Source organism: Stenella coeruleoalba (assembly GCF_951394435.1).
Source record: "Stenella coeruleoalba genome assembly, chromosome: 13".
NCBI lineage: Eukaryota > Metazoa > Chordata > Mammalia > Artiodactyla > Delphinidae > Stenella > Stenella coeruleoalba.
In genome coordinates this window covers 2,649,946-2,663,569 of record NC_137159.1, presented here as the reverse complement: position 1 = coordinate 2,663,569, position 13,624 = coordinate 2,649,946, and the positions used below count along the sequence as shown (strand labels likewise).

Sequence of the window (13,624 nt, the reverse complement as noted above, 5' to 3'; positions counted from 1 at the left end):
GCATCCCCTCCCTTCCCTATTTACCAACTGCTTGAATCTGCCCATTGGAACTCAGGGAAGGTTCTGGAGGCTGAATGAAGCCTATTTCCTGTAATCAAGAAGTGGGGAAGGCAGAAAGGTTTCTGTGCCCAGGAGCCCCACAGGGTCCTGCTTGGTATCGGGGACACGGGAGGCGTGGAGGTTGTGGCCATGGTCGGTGATTTCATCAATATAGAGGGATGCTGGCCCTCGGACCCGGCTGCCCTTCCACACGTACCAGCCCAGCGAGGAGAGCGAGCAGCTGTGTCCAAGGCCCAGTTATGCTGGGAGATCAGTGCTTTACTTGGCAGTTTTCAGAAGAAATAGTGCTGCTTCCCCCGCATCCTCATAAGCCACTAGTGAGACTTTTGTCTGGTTTTAGAGAAATCAGGAGCTGGTGATTTCCGGCGTTTCTCGAGTGTTTCCGTCGCTTGCAGCTGAATCCTTGCTGCTGTGGGGAGGCCCAGCTGCGTCCAGTGCCGGCTGCCTGGGGGTGGTTGGTGGGGCTTCAGGCTTCTTAGGCCAGTGTCTGCCCCAGACCGGGCTCCCTTCAGTAGGAGATGGAATTCGGGGACCACAGTTTGGGATTCAGGGACGCTCAGTGCTCCCTGGTTGGCCATTGTGTTTGGGGCTTTTCAGTGGACAAAGGTGGTATTGTTTTGATCTATTTTTTTTAACATAATCTATTGTAAATTTACACGATTTTTAATTCAAAATTAGAATTACAAGGTATTTTACTTCTTTGATTTTATATTTGTATCTCTTTTCTCTTAGGCCGAAAATTTTTGTCCCTAAGAACATGAACGTAATCACTTATTCGCTTGATTATCCTACTTTATTTATACACAAACCATAGAAAGGTTTAGGATACCTCCACCAATACTTTTGCCAACACCGTGAGTACTGAAAACAGCTGAAGATGTTTTGTCCTCACCATTTATCCCACTAGGAAAATGTAGTCAAATGATTGAGCTTCAAAGTCTTTCAGAGTATTTTCCCTCTGTGTTAATGCCACCACCTCAATATATAATTTGGTTAATTTGTTTCCATTCTGCTTTTGAGTTTTAGGACTTAAAAAATTAATATTGGTTTATAATTATGTAAACTGTTTACATGGTCCAGAGCCAAAAGAGTGTCCTCAGAGAGGTTCGCTTTGTGTTTCTCTCTTCTCTCCTTCCATCGCTATTTTTAAACGGATGAATTTTCTCTTCCCCCTTGTATTTATTGCTTTCTAATGCAAGCACATACATGTCTTCATAAGTTAGATTTTTTTTTTTTTTGCGGTACGCGGGCCTCTCACTGCTGTGGCCTCTCCCGCTGCGGAGCACAGGCTCTGGACGCGCAGGCTCAGCGGCCATGGCTCACGGGCCCAGCCGCTCCGCGGCACGTGGGATCCTCCCGGACCGGGGCACGAACCCGGGTCCCCTGCATCGGCAGGTGGACTCTCAACCACTGTGCCACCAGGGAAGCCCTAGATATTTGTTTTTAATACTTGATGTTTTCTTAAATAAACAATAGCACAGGCTATACACTTACCCCAAACTAGAGTTTGAAGGGTTGCCTTCTAATGATGGGGCAAGTTGTATCTTAATCGTGACATTGAGTTAAACCGTGTGTGCCTACTTACTCGGTTATTTTGGAAGGGATAATTAAGGCGACTGCCGCCTAAATATTCTAATCCTATTCCAAAATAGTTAGAAAATGCGTGAATATTTCTGTCTTATTTTTGCTGTTTTAAAAAAAACCCAAACCTGGCCTGTTTAATTTACATGTATTCTAGTTCAGCGGTTCTCAGCCCGGTGATTTCATCCCCAGGGGACAGGTGGCATCGCCTCAGATGTCTGGGGATGTTTTCGATCATCACAGCTCGAGGGAGGGTTGGGGAGCCGCTCAGCTTCTGCAGCGCGTGGGGCAGCCCTCCAGCCAAGAAGCATCAGGCCCCGTGTCCGTGTCCGTGCGTCTGGCCAGAAACCCTGCCTGGTTCCAAGGGGCCTTGAGAGCTTGGGTTGCCTCCTTCCCTCCCTCCTTCCCTCCCTCCCTGCCTCCCTCCCTCTCTTCTTTTTCCTCCCTTTTCTCCCTTCTTTTCCAGTAAAACTAGCTTTTTACCTCTAAGGCTTTAGGAAAACGTAAACCATTTACAATGAAAAGACAGGAGAACATCAATGACTTGTGCTTTGCCGGCTTGTGTGGAGGGAGAGCCCAGCACCAGAAAGCACCATTTCCTTCACTCTGGCGTAAAAACCCTGTGTGTGACCGAGTATTTTGGAGGAAGCAGATCCTGCTTTATGACGTGTCTCGGGAATACGGGATTTCTTGTTCGGTGCAGGCACGTGGAACACCCACCAGCAGGACGGTTTAAAGTGCTTGAAGGTGAAATTGTGATTCTGGTGACACTGCAACTTCACAGCGGATCCTGACGTGCTACCCGCTTATGAAAGACGTTCATTCAAAGGCACATGTGAGTGTAGGTGCCCAGTGGGCGGTGGGCAGCTCTGCTGCTCTTAGGAAGTTCTCTTGTCATTGACGACATTCCCCCTTCCTCTGGGGGAACTTTTCCCATCTCTGTACTTTCCGTGCCGCCCTTCAGTGTCGTATGAGATACTCAGTTTCAACTAAGAAGAGGGGTGAGTGATTCCATCCCGTTGTGGTTTAAGGTGACATGGATGTGGAGCTCGCTCCTTTTCTCATGTCAGGACACCTGAGGGGTGTCGGCGAGGGCCCTGGTTGCCCTCGAGCATTAGCAGAGGGGGGCCCGGAGTGTGATCGCGGGGCGTCGGAAGCAGGTGTTGGAGGTGGTCGTGTCTGGTGCTGTGATGGACTTGCTGGCCTTGGATCTCAGCATCCCTCCTGCCTGTGGTGATGCAGGAGACAGGTGACGTGGTGTCCTTCCGTAAGGTCCTGCGTCACCGCTCTTCCCCTCCCCAGTACCGCCCAGCCCCCACCAGGTCAGTTCAGCCATCTGGACACACACTGATCATGTCTCTGTGACACAAGTGAGCGCGGTACGGGTTGATCCCGTGGAAAGGAAGAGGTGTCATGGGCAAGTCAGACACTAAGGTGACGGCTCACAGGTCGTCAGCCCTGGAGAGCTGGGTTAATAGGATCATTTTGTTCAACGTTTTCCTGTGAACTTTGACTCTTGGGGCTGCTCGGATGGCGCTCATGGGGGCGAAAGTGTCCTGTGATGGTTACAAGGGTGGTCCTGCAGGAATAGATCAAGTCACCAAAACCCCTTTTGATTTTAGATTCCCTGCCCCAAGACATAACATTTATTATCCTTTTTAGGCCTTTGACTGGCATCTTATGCCACCAACCTTTTTTGTTCAGTGTTTCCCCTGCCTCCCCCCATCCCCTCTCAGGAAGAGTTGACATTGACTTACAGGCCTCTTCCCTTGGACACTGAGAACCTTTGGAAGGACTCACCCCTATTTCAGCGTTTATACTAGCTTTGGGGGCAGCCCCTAAATGTTGACAGGGGTCTGAAGCCTTGGTTGATTTTTTAATTTATTCAGCACAGAAATAAACGGTGTGTGTTGTTTTTGGGTGGTGGGTGTTGAACGCAGGGTCTAGGGCAGGGAGTAGTGCCCTGTGAGGGCCAAGTGGTTTCCACGTCTTTCCAAGGAGGAGAAGAGGGCACCCCTAGCGGCAGGTGGCCTTCTGATGGGGGCAGGTGGGATGAAGTTCTTAAGCACTCCTGCGCAGGTATGGGGGGACCACGTTCCAGACAGCCCCTCAGGCTTCAGGATTGATGGGGGTCACGGTCCTGGCCTTGTGGGATCCCTGCCCAGCGGTGGACAAAGCTCCTCGTAACAGTAAAGGAAGACGTCATGGATTCATTGCGAGTCTCCCGCGGTCGGGCTTAGGGGTGGGTACCAAGCCTTTGGTAACCGTAATCAGTTAAAACAAAGCAAAAGGCCTTAAACTGGGAAATCCTATTGGTGTCTGCCTTCCCATAGAAACTGGATGCTTCTAGAAAAGAAAACCAGCTCAGAAATCTGGCACTGAAGGACTCTGTCAGCGATGTAGCGTGGACTCATCGGTTTATGGTTTCATAACTTGTTAAAGGTTCTGACACTGACTGCAGATTCCCGAGCAGTTTCATCGCCTTCAGTCAGGTCTGACTGCAGATGACCAGCTGTATTAATCGATTCAAGTCATTTCCTAGGAGAACCAAATTACAACTCCATTTTCATTAATTTACCGTCGTGATCCATCTATTTCAGAGCCAGGATTAAATTATCTCCTACTTCCCGAAGATGCGTGTTTGAACATAACTATCTGTGGGATTTTGATATTCTGTGAAAGGCGTAGGAGTTAAAGTTAACTTGTTGTTAAGTTTTGTTTTCTTCTATTATCATTTTGTCGAAAAAAATTTTTTAAAAATTTCAATGCATGTTTTTTTTTTTTTTAAAAGGCAGCTGAAACCTAACATCAAGGGAAGCCTCCCTTCTGTCTCAGGCATCCAGATGGTGCCTCAGCAGGGCCAAGGCCACGGTTTCTTGTGTGTACATCCAGAATGTTCTGGAAATAGCTAAGTACTAGGTTACTCAAGCCATTTGTTTTCATCTGGCTTTCTGCCTCTTTCTTCTTATAATATGAAGACACCTCTCCTTTACTTATTTTTAAAGATAAGTAAAACCACTGAATCGTACACTTTAGTTGGTGAATTTTTATGGTCTGTGAATTGCATTTCGATTTAATAAAAAGTAGCCTTAGAGTTTGGGGACTGATTTGGAGAGAAGAAATGGATGAAGCGTGGAATGCTTTCATCTTCATGTCGTCACAAGGGACTAGTGAGGTTCCCCAAGGATCTGCGTAGCTTGGGTTAAAACCATGTTTTTATGTATTATTTAGGTGGAGAAGCCTGTGGTGAACCCACCAAGGTTCCTGGTACACAGTTAAGTTCACTCGGGTGATGTATCTCAGCAGGAGGGTAAACTGCGGGTCTGTAATTACAGGCAGCTTAACTGGGCAGCAAAGTGGTAGTTAAGATTCTTCGTGGGTAAATACATTTGCGGAGAAGAACCCAACATGTCCTTACCTTACTTTTCTGAGTGAAGTATGTATGTTGGAAGTCTTGCCTACTTAGAACTTAGAGACATGCATCCTGTTGTGCAGGTGGATGACGCTTCAGTACGGTGCTACTTATTAAACGGTTTGCCTGCTGATGGCATTCCGGCCCTGTCCTTTCGGTCCATTTTGATACGTCCTACCCGCATTCCCCGTGGAGCCGTGTGGCTCTGTACTTTCCTCACCAGCCTGTGAGCACCTGCGCCCACTGCCACCCATTGCAGTATGCTATTTCATCACACTTAAAATTAATTTGTTTTACTTCTACTTTTGAAATACATTTTGGCTTACAAAATGTTGCAAAAATAGTACAAAGAATTCCTGTATACCCTTCATCCAGCTCCCTCACATCTTAACCAAATTGCACAAAGTAGGAAGTTGACCCAGATGCCTTGCTACTATTATCCTATTGGATGGGCCAAAAAGTGCCTCCGGTTTTATAGGTAAAAATAAAAGACACATTTTTCATTTTCACCAAGAACTTTATTGAACAAAGTATTCCCCCTTTTGTCGTTCCACTACCTTCTGCCATTTTTCAGGCAACATCGTAATTCCATCTTCCCCAAACTTTTTATCTTTTTGAGCAAAGAACTGTTCCAGGTGCCTTTTACAGTCTTCCAGGGAATTGAATTTTTTTCCATTAAGAGAATTTTGTTAAGACTTAAATAAATGGAAATCCGAAGGTGCAATGTCTGGTGAATACGGTGGATGAATCAGAACTTCCCAGCCAAGCTGTAGTGGTTTGGGCCCGGTCATCAAAGAAACATGTGATCTTGCGTTATCCCGATGGAAGATTATGCATCTTCTGTTGACTAATTCTGGACGCTTTTCGTCGAGTGCTGCTTTCAGTTGGTCTAATTGGGAGCAGTCCTTGTTGGAATGAATCGTTTGGCTTTCTGGAAGGAGCTCATAATAGAGGACTCCCTTCCAGCGCCACCACAGACACAACACCACCTTCTTTGGAGGAAGACCGGCTTTTGCTGTGGTTGGTGGTTCATTTCGCTTGCCCCACGATCTCTTCCGTTCCACATTATTGTACAGTATCCAATTTTCATCGCCTGTCGCAATTTGTTCTAAAAACAGAACGTTTAAGTAGAGAATCGCATGCGGAAATACGGTCAAGGAGGATTTTTTCCGCTTAGCTTACGTGGAACCCAAACATTAAAGTGACTCACAACCAAACCTGGCGCAAATGATTTTCAGCGCTTGATCAGGATATGTTGAGTATGTCGGCTGTCTCCCGCGTGGTATAACATCGATTGTTCTCAATTAATGTCTCGATTTGATAGCTATCAACCTCAGTTGGTCTACCCGACCGTGGAGCATCGTCCAGCAAGGAATCTCCAGTACGAAACTTCGCAAACCACCTTCGACACGTTCGATCAGTTACAGCACCTTCTCCATACACCGCACCAATCTTTCTGTGCATTTCGGTTGTGTTTTTACCTTTCTTGAAATACTAAAGCACAATAGGCTGAAAATGTTGCATTTTTCTTCCACCTTCGATAGTAAAACGGCTACACAAAAATTCACCAATTATGATAAGTCTTTTTTTTAAATGCACACTGACATGACAGTTGTCACATGCAATCTAACAAAAATTGTTCCGAATGAAGTTAAAGACAACTAAGTGCTACTAGAGCCGTCCTACGGAAGAAAACCAGATGAACCTTTTGGCCACCCAGTACTTTCTGATCTCACAACCTGATGGGTGAGAGGTGATATCTTGGTGTGATTTTAGTTTACGTTTATTTTATCATGAGTGAAGTGCAGTACCTTTTCTTATGTTTGAGAGCCAGGTATTTTCTTTCCTGGTTTTCCTGTGTCCATTGTTCTTTTGATTTGTTTTTCTTCTTTCAAATTAACCAATTTTTCTTTTCCTCTAATCATTTTTTTTAACACCTTTATTAGAGTATAATTGCTTTACAATGGTGTGTCCGTTTCTGCTTTATAACAAAGTGAATCAGTTATACATATGTCCCCATATCTCCTCCTTCTTGCATCTCCCTCCCTCCCTCCCACCATCCTCTAATCAATTTTAAGGAGCGCTCGCTGCGTCAGGACAAGTAGCCCTTTGTGTCATGAATTGCAAATATTATTTTCCCTAACTCTTTGCGTTTTGAGTTTGCCTGGAGTATATTTTGACATGTACAGAAGTTTTTATATTTATATATATTGAATTCATCTTTTGTGGTTTCTGGATTTTTAATCTTAGATTTAAAAGAAGTTCTTCCTTCAAGGTCATAAAGTATTTCTTCCATATGTCCTCCTGTGCTTCTGTTTTTCACTGTAAATCTTCAGTGCATTTGGAGTTCGTCCTGTCGTAGGATGTGAAGTTTCCGGACGGTTACCAAGGCATCCTGTGGCCTTGTTTTGAGAAGTCTTACCTTTTCCCCAGTGCTTGAGCCGGTACCCTGTGTCCTGCACCAAATTCCCAGACGCTGTGGGTCTGTGTTCCTCTTTCCTCATCTGTCGTTAGTCTGTCCCTTATAGCCCACACCAAACATGAACAGGTGAGTTCTTTGAAATCTTCCCATTACTTTAAATAAACAAAACAAAATGGCATTATATCAAAGTCTAAGAAAAGCTCATTCCTGTGCTTACATGTAGGTAAACGAGACAGCACAGGCCTGAAGGTCCCTGAGTGTTTGGCAGGGGGTAGAAGGCGGATGGCCCCCTCCATCGCGCACCCAAAAGTGGGTAAAAAATGAACATCCATTCAAGGAGTCATTACGGTGGCCTCGCCTGCACCGCCCTCCGCATCCTGCCAGCCGTGTTCTTGGGTGCAGGAGGGTAAGGATGCCTGGTGGGAAATTTGAATGAAAATAGTGACATTTTTTTTTTTTAAGATTTTTTTGATGGGGACCATTTTAAAAGTCTTTACTGCATTTGTTACAATATTGCTTCTGTTTTATGTTTTGGTTTTTTTGGCCAAGAGGCATGTGAGATCTCAGCTCCCTGACCAGGGAGCGAACCCACACCCCCTGCATTGGAAGGCAAAGTCTTAAGCACTGGACCGCCAGGGAAGTCCCAGTGACAACATTTTTTTAATGGGGGCGGGGGGGGGGAACATTTTGGAAAGTATGTAAGAGTTTCCTGAAGAACTTTCTTTAGTAAGTTTAGCTTCTGGTCTTTAGGAAATCTGTATCATTTAGAAATCTTGTCTGTGTTCACATGACACAGTGAAACCTCAATGGTTGACAGAGATCGTTACTGGTTTCCCCCTAAGCACTTGCTCCTCTGGAAGAAAGGGTCAGTGCCGCGTCTGGCTCGGTCACCCTGCGCCGTCTGGCTCTCCTTGGTCTCCGCACGAGGGGCAGTACGCACAGGGTCAAGGCTAGGGACTCCCAGGTCAGCGGGCTTGCAGTTCTCACTGCACCTGTGCACCGGGCACACCTGTGCGCATCCCCTGACTTCTCTGGTGTGATGGGGACAGTGAAGTGGCATCGTGGTGTCAGGACGGAAGGTGACAACGCAGGAGGAGCCTCAGCCTCTTCTGTATCCCCAGTAAGTGCTGAGGAAGTGACAGCCAGTTCCTTGGTCTGTTTCCTTTCCTCGGTGTGTGTAGCTCCGCGGCACGGAATTCTTGGACTCGTGGGCTGAAGGTGAAGGTAGGCGGGGCAGGGCTTAGGGTAGATAAGAGAGGGGCAGGTGCGTGTGAGGAGAACGCAGGAAGCTGGTCCCGGTGAGGGAGGTTCGCCCACGCGTTCCAGGGTCTGACTTTGGTCTCTCTGAAAGGACGGCGGGGCGTCTGGGCTCGGCGCTCATCAAGATGCCACCAGGTGCAGGATCCCGCGGGGTCACGTGTCACGTGTGTCTGGGTGTTTTGGTCGCTGTCTTTTGTCCACAAGAATGATCTCGAAGACAGAGTGTATTGAGCACACACCATTGAGAAGGACTTGCACCGAGACGGGAAGCAGCCAGTGGGAGAGCACGTCGCTGCTGCACGCGCAGAGCTCGAGTTGGGGTGATGATGTGCGTTCATGGCTGGTTGGCGTAAGTCCTGCCGGGATTCTCCGGTGGCCTTGAAGGAGAGGAGGGCTGGAAGATTGGAGCTGGCAGGTGTTCTGATTTTCTAAATGGAGGGAAGAGCAGGATCAGGAGAGAGACTGCTGCACAGATTACAGAGTGGGCGTCTCTGCCAGCCCCCGATGCCCTGGGGCTTGATTCCGCAGGCGACTGGGTCAGCTCGGACCCCCTTGTGAACGCAGCCCTCAGGTCTAGATGTCACCTTACCTTCTCGCCTTGGACCCTCCCTGCTGCCCTGGGCCGCCGGCTCCTTGGGGACGGCCGGTGGTCATCCGCCCTCGCTGTGCTCTGTGGGGCCCCGGCCCCATCCGCTGACCAGCTCCCTTGCCTCCCTGCATGGTCTTGTGACCCAGTGCATGGTTGAGGGACAGTTGCGTTTTTACTTTCACAGTCTGGTTACACACACAAAGGGTGTAGGACGTTCGCAGAAAGAAAAGGAGAAGGTCCGAGGGACAGTGGTGAGAGGCCCTAGTCCAGGGCTGGCTCCAGGGCGCAAAGGAAACATGGCGAGTGCCTCTCCTCCCCCCACGTCCTCTCACCACCCCCCCAGTGGCTTCTCTCTTTTTTTGTCTTTTCTCCTTCTCATTTTTCTAAACCGTTGCATTGCACACCTTTAAAAACACTTCTTAATTTTTTATTTTCTTTTTGCCTGCACCACATGGCTCATGGAGCTTCCCCGACCAGGGCTCGAACCTGAGCCCCCCACAGTGGAAGTGCGGAATTCTAGCTACTGGACCGCCAGGGAAGCCCCCCCCCAGCGGCTTCTTATCTCCCCAGCGATGGCCGGGGTTGTTCGGGTCGTCTCCGGAGGCCCAGTTCAGAGGTGGGGTTTTGGGGACAGGGTGGTCCTCTGTTCGCCCCCGCCCCCCCACCGGCCCTTTATATTAAGATGCTAGTACAGGAGACAAAGTAGCCTTTTCTTTGAGCACCTACGAGGGGCCTGGAACTTTGCCAGGTGCTTTGTGTAGTATTTACAGCAGGTATGCCAGGTAATGCTTTTCTCCTTATCCTGCATCTTACAGGTGAGGAAGCTGAGCTGTAGAGACAGGCATTTTGTCGAAAGACGGGCCAGTCGGGGTTGGAGCTGGCATCTCACGTGCCCAGGTGACACGCCCGTCTCCCTACGCGGGAGGACTGTCGCGTGGAGTGGTAGCTGATAGGATGGCCGTCCCCGGACTGTGGTCTGCTAGTTTGCTCCCTCCCAGGGAAGGTCTCAGGTGTGTCCTGCCCTTGACCTCGATCTGAGCAGCAATGTGGACAGAGCCCTGGAAAACGGCGTGTGGGGTTTGCAGGTGAGGCATTGATGGAGGGATGGGGTCATCCAGGGCTGAAGCAGAAAGAAAACTCTCGAGAAGCTGGAGCACTGGACTGAAAGTGGAGTGGAGAAGTGGACCAGGAGGGTCAGGGAAATGCACGTGTGCCCTGCTTCCTCTCAGAAAACACCTGCCAGGTGCAGCGTGAGAGGCCGTGCAGCTGTGATGCTGCCTACGCGGTGCGTCTCGGGCAGCACTGACGTGCATTTCGCATCGTCAGCGTCTCCACTCTCTGCAGGGATGTCCCCACCGAGGCCACGTGTCCCATACAGAGGTGATGGAGGGTGACCCACAGGGGCCTGAGCTCCCCCGTTTGGGCTCTTACCTTCCACTCGTCCGTGTGTCTGCTTTGTGGAGGCAAAGCCTGCGTCTGTGTCGCCTGTTGTGTGGCCAGCACCCAGCACAGTGCTCGGAGGGCTTCAGAAATACTTATGGGGTGACTTATCTTGAAGTGCGTCCAGAAAGGAGAACATTTAGGAAACCTGTCATTTTTCAACTTAGGAAGGTTTTGCTTGCAGAAGAGGCCCGAACGGACACCGCAGTTCCTCTCACTGTTGGAAGGTTAGTCTCGGGAAGGAGAGATCAGACCTGCTTTCTGGTCCATCGTAAGTTACTTCTTATGTAAAACTATTATGTTCATGTCTCCACTGTTTTCTTTTTTAATTCTAAGGCAGGTATTAGCAGGTGCTTTGGATAGCACACATCTGCTTTAGAAGTTACCTAGAAAAGTTTAACTGAATTTTTTTATAGGTGGGTTTTCTCGCAGCAGATACAATAAAGAAGCACCACTGCGTCATCCCACGTTTGCCTTTAGCCGCTCGCTGGCCCGAGTCCCGTAAGGAGGGCGGCATCTGTGCTGTGCCTCATTTGCATACAGTGTTTGCGCGGAGCAGATGTGCGTCACATTTCCATTGAATCAGTGTGACTTTATTTTTATCAACGAGGGGACTGATACTGTCTCCAAGGAAACCCAGCGTCGAAGGCCAAGTGGCAGCCTCCACTGCGCGCAGCTGGTGAGATGCAGACTGGGCTGTGCAGCCACTGGAAGAGGTTCCTTGTGTCCTTTGTCACATGCGGAGGCGTGGCTGGCCTCGTCATCTGGGTGACTCTTCTTTCAGACAAGCCTGGTGTTCGATACGGAGGGTTTGGAGATAAATCTTTTCGACTGGACCCTTCTCACTTGCTCTCCTTTTCTCTGCACCAGTGGTTCTTACCTGGGGCTGGTGTCATGACCAACTCCAGATGGTCCGGTACAGCAGGTCTCAGTGGGATCTGCGTGCAGTGAACAGGCAGGGGGGACCCTTTCGGTCTCTGGAATGTGTGGTTAGAACACGCCGGTTTCAGCTCTTGCACGTCACCTGAAGACACCTTGTGTTTTGCTGAATCGTAGATCTGAGTCATGGATCGCAAGGTACAGGGGAGATTCATCTTATCCCCTTACTGTCCTGTCTCTGCTTGCACATTTTCACAGAACAAGTTACACGCGTGGAGACGGTGGTGAATTTCAGGGTTTACTGATTTCAGGGTGTCCTGCATAAGGGGTTGGTCAGGGAAATGAATTCAGAGAAGGCTTGAAATCTCGTCTTGATGCTGTTTCCTCTGTGCACAGAATGGCACGGTGGAGCCCAAGTTTGTCATTCCACTGCGCGCGTAAATGAATGGATCGCAGCTTTTCTTTGACACGTGCGGGGGACGAGGATTACCTAAGGAGACTTGGCTGCACCAGGACGTGGGCTTTCTTTCTGCCCAATGATCGTTGAAGTGTTTCCTTTGTGCCCAGTTGAAAAGTTGGGCATGGAGATTTTCATGCTCTTGCTGGGTTTCGGCTCTGGAAGTGCTTACACAGCTAATCTGGCATTTGCAATTATTTCCACTTCAAACTCAGCAGGAGGCTCTTTGGGGATATTCAGACAGAAATGACTTAATTGGATTTCAGCCCAGACACAGTATTTAAATGGCTCTTATGGACGACATCCATTGGGCAGCTGCCATGGGAAGTCATCTATACATTTTCGAGCTTTAGAGTTTAGCAGTCCTCTTTGGTTCATTCAGTCTCTCTTGTCGGCTTCTTGCTAATTTATATAGTAAATGAAATACTCAAGAAAAATAAATTGATGGCAGTAAAATGAAGACATACGGCTCGTAAGCAGGACCATCGTTTGGTTTTGACACAGATGTGCTGCTTTCTGTGTTGAAGGCTCCGTGTCGATACCGAAGGGCTGGTTCGGGTAGTTGTGTAAGGGATTTGGGGTCTCTCGGTTTGAAGTTTGGGAGAAGAGGCTTCTGGACTCTGGGGCGCTGAGTGGGCCAGGCATTGCAACCGTAGTTGCATCAGATCTTACAGATATCACTGAGGAAGTGGAAGCTTATTGGATGATGAATGTCTGATAAGAGTCATGTTGCCGAGAGCCATATGGACACCAGCCTGTGGACATCCCTCCCTAGAGGCACTTCTGTCTGCACAGCCTTTAAAAGGGGAGTTTGGTTATAAAAGAGCGATGGCTGCAGGAATGGAGGACATTCCTTTAGAACGTTCCAGAAGATGGGGCGGTTGAGTTCATTCCTGGGCGATGAGTTGGATTTGGCTGGACGGTGGTTTTGGGAGACTGGAGGTGGGAAGCTGTTCCCCAGGTGGCGGAAGAAATAGCGGACATAAAGGCACAGGATTGTGAAAGCAGCTGGCGTTTGGGGAAAATGTGGGTGAGTACACTTTGACCGTTTTCAGAATATTCAGAAGCCCCTAATTATACTTTAAAAACACAGTGACATTAACATTTCTATTCAGTTGGAATAATCATAAATTTGTTCTCTGAAAGTTACATTTTTATAACTATTAGCCTTTTTTTTTTAATGGGAAAATTTAGTTTATTCAACTCCCTTTTCATTCTATACGTTGTGGAATTTTTATGGAATACATTTATGGGATACTGTAATCTACACGAGCATCAACCGTACACAGAAATGGGGGAAACACATCACGTTGACTCATGACCCATCAGAAGTGAAGGAGGGCAACGTGAAGGGAGGTTTTCTCACAGTTTCTTAGAACCAAATCCATTCTGCAGGAGGCTTCTCAGTTACCAGTAATTTATAAAAATTAACAAAAAAGCCAACCTTCCCACGAAACCTTTCCCGACCTTTTGCTGCAGAGCTTAATAGTTCTGCCCTCCCAGGGGCTGCTCAGGTGCCAAAGG

At 48.3% G+C, this 13,624-nt stretch overlaps 1 protein-coding gene across 4 annotated transcripts in view; it reads left to right on the top strand.

The window, feature by feature from the left end:
* The window catches only part of NCK2 (NCK adaptor protein 2), a 131,753-nt gene that overhangs the window by 42,701 nt on the left and 75,428 nt on the right, over positions 1-13,624 (top strand). Inside the window, exon 1 of one of the 4 annotated variants that reach the window (XM_079941030.1) lies at positions 11,584-11,841. The exons of the other annotated variants lie outside the window; for them this stretch is intronic. The gene's annotated coding sequence lies outside the window, so the exon portion shown is untranslated. Of the gene's footprint in view, positions 1-11,583; positions 11,842-13,624 lie in introns of those variants that run through there. 4 annotated transcript variants of the gene reach the window in all.